Raw genomic sequence first — 5,278 nt, 5'->3', positions numbered from 1 at the left:
CCCTCGGAGTTCGGAGCTCAGTCCTACAGTTTTTATTATTCACATTAGACTTCTGGTGGAGGTAGTGAAATATTTTGGAATATGGCCAAATGGATGCACGACAACTGTTTAAACTGAACTAAACTGAACTAAAAAACAGAGATCCAAGGAGTACCCAGCCTAGCTGTCTGGATGCAATTTTACATGCCCTCCAGAACACTACGCTCCACCAATCTAAACCTGTCCCACATCCCTCGTCACAGCAGAGCCAGAACGGGAGGTTGCTCCTTCCATGTCTTAGCTCCGACCCAATGGAATTCTATGCCTCCTCCTTTACCGGAAACAGAGGATAACACAGCTCTTCTCCATCTGGACTGACGGTTTTGCCTCTCTGCCGCTGTGTTTCTTAGGATCCTTTTATGTCCCTTGATGATATTGTCTGACACCTGGACTCTCACCTTCCCCTCAGGCCAGGCAGCCTTCAGGTGTTGTGCTTTCCAAGGCTCTGCTCCCCTCTTGTAAAGGGTCAAAGTGGTAACACCCTTGCAACAAGTGCCTTTATCAGCCGCAGTATTAAGATATAGTGCACACCAATTCCCAGCCCAGTAAAGGCCTGAAACAGACCCAAAATGGAGCATGTACCTACTGTATCTACCTGTGCACTTCCTCCGTTTTTATGTCCTGGGCAAGCTTCTCTAAAGACTCTTTTGATCCTTCTACTGCCAACCATGGCATTTGTCTATCAGATCATTACCTGATGTCTGCTGTGTTCATCGAGTCACTCCGCTGCTTTAGCCGTCAATGAACCCTGCTGAGCGAGTACACAGGCATAAGGTAGTATGGAAGGTGATGAACAGGGAGTAAAGTTAAGCTGATTTTAAGAAATTCACAATGGTGTAAAATGCTACACTCACCTGAAAGCAATGGACATCTTGTTCCTCTCTGCCAATGCTCAATCCCAGACCTAGCACCAAACGAAAGACATTAAGTCAGATACCCTGGTAAGGTAGAAAAAGACAAAAAGCAGACATGTATTGGCAGCAGAAATATCGCAGGTATATTACTGGTTATGATGGAATCTCTATAATAAATGCTGCAATCTTCTAACAAATGCTTGAACCATCCCTAGGAATGTGGCAAAGATAACTTAACAAACAGAAAAGTAAAGACAGGAGTTGGAACTTAAGCTTCTCCAGTGTAAATTGGAAAGTACTGTCAAGAGGAGTGTGAATGGAGCTACATTTGTTATATACTTTCTGAAGCGTTACCTTTATTATATACTTCCTGGACCGTTACCATTATTATATACTTCCTAGAGCGTTACCTTTATTATATACTTCCTGGAGCGTTTCCTTTATTATATACTCCTTTATTATATACTTGCTGGAGCGTTACCTTTATTATATACTCCTTTATTATATACTTCCTGGAGTGTTACAGTTATTATATACTTCCTGGAGTGTTACCTTTATTATATACTACCTGGAGCGTTACCATTATTATATTCTTCCTGGAGCGTTACCTTTAATATATAATTCCTGGAGCGTTACCTCTATTATATACTTCCTAGAGCGTTACCTTTATTATATACTTCCTCGAGCGTTACATTTATTATGTACTTCCTGGAGCGTTACCTTTCTTATATACTTCCTAGAGCGTTACCTTTATTATATACTTCCTGAAGCATTATATTTATTATATACTTCATGAAGAGTTTTCTTTGTCATGTAGCCTTGAAAGTGTTACTGCTGTTATACAATTCATAAAACTGAAGTGACAGCAACACATCCTGATCCATCTCTTCTTACACAATCCCTTCTTGTTTAACCCCTTCGCCGCAAGGTTAATTCCCCCACGGCGCTGGGGGAGGGAGGGTGCATGCAGCGCCACGGTGCTTGTGACGAGCTCGGCTTGTCACGCTGCACTGTGGTGCTGTGCTCATAACGAGCTAAGCTCGTCATGGCCACACCCGTTTCCTTGGAAAGCTCAGCACCACAGGGGACTTATCCCCGCATGTGTGCGCCGCGCGAGTCATGACAAGCTCAGCTCGTCATGAGCACAGCGCAACCGTGCCTCATGACGAGCACGGGAGAGGTTAAATGAAATCTTAGCCATGTGCGTCTTCGTAAAGCTGTAGCTCTAGCAAGTGGGCACTCCATGTGTGCTCTTTCTGTACTAAGTTACTGTGTGAACACCGAAAAATCACCTCCTTTTCTGAATTAAGTAAAATGTGACATGTTCTATAGAACATTTAGTTAAATATCTGTGTATGGTGAAATGTCTCTTGGTGACTTTCGTAAATGGTAATGACCAGATGTCTTTTACAACTAGTTAAGTATTGTGCATTCACATGCTCTTACATTTCCATTTACTGATTTTAAATCTCTTTACATCCAATAGGAAACCAGCCTTGAATGCACAAATGATCGTGAATAATGACAGTAATCGTGAAAATCTGAAAAAAAGTGGTTAGAAAAAAAGAGCTCCAATATTTAGGAAAAGATCTGCATAAAGACTGAGGAACATGAACATAAACTGATAGATCCTGGAAGAGGCAGTTCAGAGCAATTTGGTGGATGTAAGAGTCTGAGCTGTGCACCTCCATGCAACAGGACTAAGCAATGACCTCTAGAAAATTAAGGCAACAACACTGACAAACCACTTCCTGTATAAACAGGCCTCCACCACCAGCTTTGATCATGTGTTCGGTATGAGGTAGATACAGCATTTCTCTGCTTTCTGTAATGATGGCAGACCACCATTCAGCACGCTAGGTGTATTGTAAACTTTTTCATGCCAAACCACTGGAACAAGAGAAAAGCACAAGGGAGTGGAGCCAGACAACTGAAGGGTAAAGGAAAGAGAAGGTTTCTGATCTACAACAGACTGTCCTAATTTGCTTCGACCAGAAGGAAGACTGATCTTCACTCATACACATGCAAAACCATTCCACAATCTAAAAACACAACCACCTACAAAGAAGCTTTACTTGCTACAATTATAATATATGTAGTTGGTGAGTCTTGTATTTCATTGTGAAATCTGAAATCAACCATCCAAAATACCACAGACATACAGGGAATATGGGAATAACACAAGTGCTTTATCAACCATGTTAGCTCCTCAGGAAACGCAGTCATGGGATGCAGACAAATATAAACCCGACCCAGAGACACTAACCAAGAAAGAAAAATCATACACAAGCAGCAAGAGCTTTAGTTTGTGATCACTACTAAAGAGCCATCAGCAAACACACACAGGAGAAGCAACATGCAATTGCAATGAATGTGTGAAGAACTTTAGTCAGTTAGCACTCCTAAAAGATCATCAGCGAATACACATGGGGGAAAAACCGTACCATTGCACTGAATGTGTGAAGAGCTTCAGTCAGTTATCACAACTCCAAGTTCATCAGCGAACACACACAGGGGAAAAACCATACCATTGCACTGAATGTGGGAAGAGCTTCAGTCAGTTATCACAACTCCAAGTTCATCAGCGAACACACACAGGGGAAAAACCATACCATTGCAATGAATGTGGGAAGGCATTCAGTCAGTTATCAATTCTTCAAAGACATCAGCGAACACACACAGGAGAAAAACCATACCATTGCAGTGAGTGTGTGAAGAGCTTCAGTCAGTTATCACAACTCCAAAGGCATCAGCGAACACACACTGGGGAAAACCCATACCATTGCAATAAATGTGTGAAGGCATTCAGTCGGTTATCAATTCTTCAAAGACATCAGCAAACACACACAGGAGAAAAACCATACCATTGCACTGAATGTGTGAAGAGCTTCAGTCACTTATCACAACTCCAAATTCATCAGCGATCACACACTGGGGAAAAACCATACCATTGTAGTGAATGTGTGAAGAGCTTCAGTCAGTCATCACACCTCTATAGACATCAGAAAACACACACTGGGGAAAAACCGTACCATTGCACTGAATGTGTGAAGAGCTTCAGTCATTTATCACAACTCCAAGTTCATCAGCGAACACACACTGGGGAAGAAAAACCATACCATTGCACTGAATGTGTGAAGAGCTTTAGCCTGTTACCAAATCTCCAAAGACATCAGCGAATACACACTGGGGAAAAACCATACCATTGCAGTGAATGTGTGAAGAGCTTCAGTCGGTTATCACAACTCCAAAGACATCAGCGAATACACACTGGGGAAAAACCATACCAATGCAATGAATGTCTGAAGAGATTCAGTCAGTTATCAATTCTTCAAGTTCATCAACGAACACACACAGGGGAAAAACAATACCATTGCACTGAATGTGTGAAGAGGTTCTATCGGTTATCACACCTACAAAGACATCAGCGAACACATACTGGGGAAAAACCATACCATTGCAGTGAATGTGGAAGTAGTTTTAGTGAATCCTCAAATCTCAGGATTCATCAGCGAACACACACAGGGGAAAAGCCATTACAGTGCTGTGAATGTGTGAAGAGCTTCAGTGGATCATCAGATCTACGAAAACATATTCGAACACACACTGGGGAAAAACCATACCATTGCAATGAATGTGTGAAGAGCTTCAGTCAGTTATCACAACTTCAAAGACATCAGCGAACACACACAGGAGAAAAACCATAGCATTGCAGTGAATGTGTGAAGGGCTTCTTTCGGTTATTGGCCTACAAAAACATAAATGAACACACACTGGGGAAAAGCCATTCCAATGCAGTGAATGTGTAAAGAGCTGTAGTGGGTCATCAGACCTACAAAAATCAATCAGTCAATCAGTCAATCAGTCAATCAGTCAATCAATCAATCATTTTTTAAGCGCCCTTCATACCCGAGAGGGTCTCAAGGCGCTGGGGGGGGGGAGGTGGGGGCCGCTACTGATCAAACAGCCAGGTCTTTAGTATCCTCCTGAAGGTCAGCAGGTCTTGGGTCTGTCGTAGGATCAGTGTGTGGGTGTTCCATGTCTTGGCGGCAAGGTGGAAGAAGGATCTCCCACCGGTGGTTGTTCTTTGGATGTGCGGGACGGTGGTGAGTGAGAGGTCGGCGGAGCGTAGCTGGCAGTTGGGGGTGTAGAAGGAGAACCGTCTGTTGAGGTAGGCTGGGCCGGTCTTGTGGAGTGCCTTGTGTGCGTGGATGAGGAGCTTGAAGGATATCCTCTTGTTGACGGGAAGCCAGTGCAGGTTTCTCAGATTGGGGGTGATGCGGCCGTGTCGTGGTACATCGAGGATCAGTTGTGCTGAGGCGTTTTGGATGCGTTATAGTGGATTGATGAGCTTGGTCGGAGCTCCTGCGTAGAGGGCGTTTCCG

The 5,278-nt window shown here is 43.4% G+C and overlaps 1 pseudogene; it reads left to right on the top strand.

Annotated features, from left to right (window-relative positions):
• Nucleotides 1-3,055: 3,055 nt before the first annotated feature.
• LOC144806337 (uncharacterized) lies at nucleotides 3,056-4,775 on the top strand (annotated as a pseudogene).
• The last annotated feature ends 503 nt before the right edge of the window (nucleotides 4,776-5,278 follow it).

This window comes from Lissotriton helveticus (assembly GCF_964261635.1).
Source record: "Lissotriton helveticus chromosome 1_1 unlocalized genomic scaffold, aLisHel1.1 SUPER_1_unloc_64, whole genome shotgun sequence".
Lineage (NCBI taxonomy): Eukaryota > Metazoa > Chordata > Amphibia > Caudata > Salamandridae > Lissotriton > Lissotriton helveticus.
The sequence above is the reverse complement of the archived record's forward strand: the minus strand, read 5'-3'. Positions and strand labels throughout refer to the sequence as shown.